General features: G+C 45.2%; 1 long non-coding RNA gene across 1 annotated transcript; it reads right to left on the bottom strand.

Moving 5' to 3' along the window:
- Nucleotides 1-3,762: 3,762 nt before the first annotated feature.
- Nucleotides 3,763-4,228, bottom strand: LOC121600949. The gene is made up of 3 exons (XR_006005925.1): nucleotides 4,192-4,228; nucleotides 4,023-4,126; nucleotides 3,763-3,936 (listed from the first exon to the last, which is right to left on the bottom strand). It is a non-coding gene; the product is annotated as an uncharacterized LOC121600949 (long non-coding RNA).
- Nucleotides 4,229-6,812: the final 2,584 nt, after the last annotated feature.

The raw sequence follows: 6,812 nt of genomic DNA, 5'->3' as shown, positions 1-6,812 counted from the left end.
GCAACAAAGTCAAGACAAACTCTTCCCCAGGTGTGAACTGCTATGCTAAGTTCTTCTTCTTCTTATTATTATTATTATTATTGTTGGGGTAATAGCCTATGCGATCATGCCGGCCATTTCAGGACTTGAATACCACGTAGCCGGATAGTAAGCCTTTGCTACGGCGGACGGTTCATACGCGGTTAGAACCCATGACGGGCATGCTGTTAAGATGTGCGGAATGATGGCGTTGCCGCGGGACCGCTCCTATCCAGCGGGCAACTTGCATACTGCCACACTGTCTCCTGCTCGATGCATACGCTGCAGGCAGGGGGAAGGATGCACCTCCACGATAGAAAAAAACACCGTCATGAACCAGCGGTGGATCTAACGGTAGGCGGACTAGGCGGTCGCCGAAGATTTCTAGTCTGTAGTATGTCGTATGTCTACAAGTGGACAGAGTATTAGCGACAAGGGCCCCCGGAAAGATGGTCGTTGGTTCCCCGTGGCTAGAGAAGTATAATGTTCAATCCATCCATCCCCCTCCATCCGCCTGCAATTTAAGTATAATGTTCAATTTATCTCCCAACAGCTGTGTGCCAGTACCCCCTCCTCCCGGTCATCAGTTACCATTTACAGGGGCCTCAATTCGTCTTTCCGCCTTTCATGAACACCTTTCTTTCTTTGACCTATGGATCATAACATTCCGGAAGAGCATACATTCGGCGACAGTTTTGCATACACACGCACACTCACAACCATGCGCAGGATGCTTAGCATATCTATGTAATCGGGTAACAGTTTTTGCAACAGGCGAAAGCAAAATCTTAGTGTTATGCTTAATGCTTAGCACGTTCAGTTCGATGGCAGGCCCCAGGAACTGCCAGTGAACTTTCCAGTATGCCGATCTCACAATCAGCTTGCGTTCTAGATGCCGGCGGAACGGTAAGCTCATGAAAATCAGCGCCGGACTGAACGTGTTAATGCGGATTAGGATTCTGCGCGTTGCACAGCAAACCCTCCTGCGTGAGCTAGCGATTCCTTGGTCATTTTTATATTGCAGTGTTTGAACTCATTGCGATTTTTTGGTTTGATTTGTGAAAATGTAACTTCATCGCCGTAATGTTTGTTAACGGCATTTTTAGGCGCCACAACAGCTCGCGAGCATTGACCACACGCGAGAAAGAGATAGCGCTATGGAGGGAAAAAGCACGGACGACGGCTGACAGCGATTGGCCGTCTGATGCACCAACACATCCAAACCTACGGCAGCGCGTTCAGGCGAGGGGTACGAGGCGGAGCCAGGGACGGGTAGCTCGACGAGCTGCTTGACAAATTTGCCGTTGGAGAGAAAAGGAAGGCATGATAAAATTCTCAGAACGCCATAACGCCTTCCGTCGCTTTGCGCAGCGGGGAAGTTGTTCAGAGATTTTTCTGTGTGCCAAAGCGAGATGCCCTGTCTTCTCTCTCTAGATTTTGGACAGCAAACCGCCTCGCGTGTAGAGGTGTGTGCGTGTGACGAAAAACGATGGACGAAAAACGCGAGGACGGAGTCTGAAGTCTTTCGTTGGTCACACATACATGCATTTACCAGCGGATTGCGCTACACCGTGTCTACCCATCTTTTTAGATCTACCATGATTGTTCTGCTATTGTACTCATTCGGGTGTTAGGCATAATCAGTCTGTCCAGAACTTTCGTTGTGGAAGGATGTGCGGGAGTGATTGCGATTTCTTGTGTCCCCTACTTTCCTTGTTTACGTTTTGCGCAGTGTTGCTTCTCCATTCCATTGTGGAATGATTTATCCTAGCTAACTTGTTGAGGTAAGTTTCTTGATCTCATATGTGCTTCAATGTACTAATTCAACTAATGCCCAAGCGCCACAGATTAAGCTTAAACGACTGGAAAATTGAATATCCATAGGAAAAAAATGAAAGCTTCACAGCTTCATTGGTTTGATCAATAGATGGCGTATTACAACTCATCATTATATTGCTATCCTTTTCTTGCAATGTGTTTCGACAAGTTTCATCTTATAATGACCTATATAGCCTTCTAACTTTCTGAGCAAAAATCTATATGAATGGTCGTGTGGTTAGATACGTGGGTATCAACACCAATGACCATTGCTCAAATCTCACTTGCTTCAGTGCTGGTGATTTCCGTTGGAGTTTAGTATTTAAACAATCGTATCGCCGTTCTAGTTCTAGCGATGCATAACTTCAATGCGAAACCATACAACAGTACAGAGGAAATGAGAAAGCTCTCCTCCAAGCGAGGAAGCTCCACAGGTTGGGGATCTATCCCACAAACAGATGGCGCCACCAGCTTTTTTGCTATTTTTAGAATGCATGAGTCGTTTGCCGTCTGCTAAACGAAGTCTTTCTATATTCCGTTTAGGTAGAGAATTTGAGGCGTTTAGAAGCCGTTTAGTGGTCGTTTAGTGGATTTGTGGCACTTGGGTGCTTATCGGCTTCAAAGTTACAGGTGCATGCGCCATTAATCAACGCATAACTGTTGGCATCATCAACAATCTTCAAAGTTTCGACGGAAAGAAATTGTTTTCCAGTTTTAAAATATTAAGGTAAGTGTTGCTCTCATCATATACGCAAAACTATCCAAAGTAATACGTACTACATACATTAATTATTGGTTCATTTTTATTGACAGCGTTCAGCACAACTCAGCCACAAAACCACGCACTGGATTACGCTAAGAACCTGTCAAAACGCGCGCAGCCCCCGGGTGCGGTAGGAGAAAGGAAGAACGAGAGGAGGAAAAAATAAAGCCAGCGCTCAGCTCTGATGGTACCCGGACGCGGTAAGGAGAAAAAAGATCGAGAGGAGGATGAACGGTAAATTTGGAAGGGGGAGACCGTTCTGCCGTCTACAAAGTGTGAGTATGCCAAAGCACGTGTTGGAACGGAGAGAAAATGTGTGGAATAAACCGCATGCGAATGTGTGCATACACCAAATGTAAACATGTGTGCCTCATCATTTCTATAAGCAATCCGAAAAGGGGGTGGAGCAAACACATTGGTATGCATGAGGTGCAGAAAAAATCAGAGCGTGATAGTATGTGTGAACGCGATCGTTCGGGTGGAAGGTGTCTATGTGTGCGTGAAACCACATTTCCATTTCTACTGCAAGTGGGTACGTAAGTGGGTACATATGTGTACGAGACGATCCCATACAAAACTTCGGCTTTTTGCGGACTGGGAAGCTCCCTCGAACCCATCTCGAACCTTATTTCCTTCGAGTGACTTCGGCTTTGTCTGTTGGGGAGCGAGAGACACCCAACAGACAAATCCGAAGTCGCTCGAAGGAAATAAGGTTCGAGATGGGTTCGAGGGAGCTTATCGCTCGAACCCTTGCTCGACGTTGAGTGGAAGCGATACCCAAGGACGCAAAAACCGACGGCGGCCTGTGTAATCTGAGCTCCCTACAAAGCTCTCCACAAAGCTCTCGTTTGCAGTCTTGTCGAGAGCTTCGCCACAGGCGCCCGAACCATCCGTCACGCACACATCTAAACGTTCTGGTTTCTTTAGCCGCTCACGCATACCAATGTGTTTCCTCCACCCCCTTTTTCGGATTACTTATAGAAATGATGAGGCTGTTCACATTTGCTTTATGCACACATTCGCATGCTGTTTATTGAATAGTATCTCTCTCCCTTCCCACATGTGTTTTGGCATACTCCCGCTGTGTAAACGGCAGAACGCTTTCCCCCTTCCAAATTTACTGTTCATCCTCCTCTTGTTCTTCCTTCCTCCTACCGCGCTCGGGGTACCATCCGTGCTGCGCGTGTTCAGCTGGCTTCAGTTTAGTGAAGACGTCATGAACAGGAGCTGCGCGTTTTGAAACGGCTTCTGTTAAGTAATGACGCTGGGCTGCGCGCGTTTCGACAGGTTCTTGGCGTAATCCAGTGCGTTGGTTTGTGGCAGTGTTGTGATGAACGCTGTCCAAAAAAAAGAACCAATAATTTATGTATGTAGTATGTATTACTATGGAGAGTTTTGCGCATAAGATTAGATCAACACTTACCTTAATATTTTAAAACTGGAAAACGTTTTCTTTCCTTCGCTCATTTTGAACATTGTTGACGAGGCCAGCATGTAGTCTTTGATAAATAGCGCACACACCTGTAACTTTTTAGACGCCAAGGGTTAGTTGAATGTACCTGCACAACCATACATGTGAGCAAGAAACTTACCTCAACAATTTGCTAGGATAAATCATTCCATAACTGAGGAAGAAGGAACACGGCCCAAAACGTAGACGAGCAAAGTACGTCGCACAAGAAATCGCACCTCACTTCAGTACATCCTTCCACAGGGAAAGTTCTGGACAGACTGAGGATGCCTCACACTCGGATGAGCGCGATAGCAGAAAAATCATGGTGGATCGAGGGAGATGGGTAGACTCGGTGTAGCGCAATAAGCTGGTAGATGCATGTGTGTGTGACCAACGAAAGACTTCAGTCCCCGCTCCTCGCGTTTTTCATCCATAGTTTTTCGTCACACGCACACACCTCTACACGCGCGGCGGTTTGCCGTCCAAAATCTAGAGAAAGAAGACAGGGCCTCTCGCTTTGGCACACAGAAATATTTCTCAACAACTTCGGCTCTGCTACTTGGGTAGTCATACTCGTGAGTTGTATAGGGTATGTGGTGTAAAAAATCGTTGCAGGTGAAAGTGCTTTAATCTTAAGTGCATTTGAGAGACTGATCTTGAAGAAGATGAATCGAAGGGTTGCAGAATCGCGATCACGAGGAAGTATTTTTTTTACCATACAATTTTTATTTTCAAGGCGATTGGTAATAAAAGTAATCATATCTTCTTCTGTAACGTGCGGTGCGATGTGAGTGACAAACATCCATACTCGTGGCTCAACATTAGGAACGAAGCTTTCAAACGATGAACTTGCATCAGTTGCTGCACCGGTAAGCATTGCGTTTCGATTATTGAAGGAATGATTAGCCGGAGCAGCACTGTCAACACCGATTCTTTGTTGTGTTTGTTCGTGTAGTGATATAGATTAAAGAGTGTGAGTGATATTGCGTGTATAAGAACATCCAGGCGGCATTTCCGAAGAGTTCGTGGTGCTGTGAAAAGTTTTGACGGGATGGACTGGCGTAGTGTTCAGCGTAGTAGTGGAACCCAATCTTTCGGTGAACTGTGAAGTGTTAGTGGCATGCCTCCTAGTGGGTGTGTGAGGATATTCAGAATAGTTTGTGTGTATCCGTAGATCAATCTCTGCAATAATTTCTCTCTTCAACTCATTTAGTAGGTGAGTTATTTCGTTCTTCATCTCACCAATCGTTTCGATGAGGCGGGGTGCCTTCTCACCAAGAACCAAGCCATTATCGGAGTTGTTGTTGGTGCACATATTGCAAATCCAAACAATATTATTACTATGAGAAACATTTTATATGCTCGATTTTGGCATTTTCAGACACTTTGGATGGAAAGCCTGTTTGCACGATGAGATGTTCAAGTCACCGCCACATATGATAACTGCTTCCTCGGTGTCCAGTGAGCAAATCCGGCAATGAGTGATGATGAATTGATGAGCAATAACAGCAGAGCACGACGAAAACAGGATATTATTACCCGTAACAGACCGATTTTAATGCCACTAATCAAGTTTTCAGTGACTTATTGTTACCATAGCAGGATAGTCAGTCCTACGTATGGGGGCACGGTCTATTCGGGACTTGAACCCATGACGAGCATGTTTTTACGTCGTACGAGTTGACGACTGTACCACCAGGCCGGCCCATACTACAGCAGCTAATTCTCTACTTTCAGAGTCTTCAAACTAGTGATTCTAAAAGCGCGATCACAATAGCGCAAAAATTATCGGATTTGTACGGAGCAAACTTAAACACGACCGTTCACCGCAAACGTCAAACGAGGATCCCTAGGCCGTTTATGTAGGCCGTTCCGTTCCGATCCTTTATACAAAATCGTACCGTTCCTTTCTTTCCGTTCATTTCATTCTTTCCGTTCATTCCATTCCGTTCAATTCGTTCAATTCGTTCTTTCCGTTCACTCCGTTCCGTTCCGGTCTTTACTGCTTCAATATTATTAGTAAGGTGCTATCGTTCGTGCGTTCCGTTCTTTGAAGAAAACCGGCTTTGTCCGGCTGTAGCTTGCTGCATGCAAGATAACTGTTCACTCTTTCTCGCACACAGTACGTGTTGCCTGTGCACTCTCCCATGCTCGCAGGAATATTCATCGCACTTCGTCGCGTATCGTTTATAAAAATCACGGTAAGCGAAACCAAAAATGGTGTTGCATTTGGTATTATAGTGCAATTTGTAACATCTATTATACTTGTTGTTATAATTTAGCTGGTTCTAACTAGACAAATAACTATTATAAAATTTAAATCTGTACTCATATTGCAGAACGGGTTGGAAGAGATGTATTATAATATGCGAGTATGAACAAGAAAAAATAAAATATATTTATTTGTCAAGTACGATATCCACTTGATCTTGGCACTCAGCATGATTCCAATAAATGGCCACTCGGCAGCATCCAGGACTGTGATGGCTCGGAAGTTGGCACAGTCCAACCTGTCGCCCTTTTTGTACACTGGATGTATGACACCCAGTTTCCACTCGTCCGGTAATTCTTCCTGATCCCAACTCCTTACAATCAGCCGATGACTGCATTGATGACTCTTACAATCTTACTGATGACACTTACAATCAGACTGATGACTGCAAACCGCTCCGGACCCATCTTGAACAGTTCGGCCACTAGACCATCGCTGCCAGCTGACTTGTTACACTTCAGCTGTTTGATGGCATCAATGACTTCGTC

This window comes from Anopheles merus, unplaced genomic scaffold (assembly GCF_017562075.2).
Source record: "Anopheles merus strain MAF unplaced genomic scaffold, AmerM5.1 LNR4000012, whole genome shotgun sequence".
NCBI classification, from domain to species: Eukaryota; Metazoa; Arthropoda; class Insecta; order Diptera; family Culicidae; genus Anopheles; species Anopheles merus.
The sequence above is the reverse complement of the archived record's forward strand: the minus strand, read 5'-3'. Positions and strand labels throughout refer to the sequence as shown.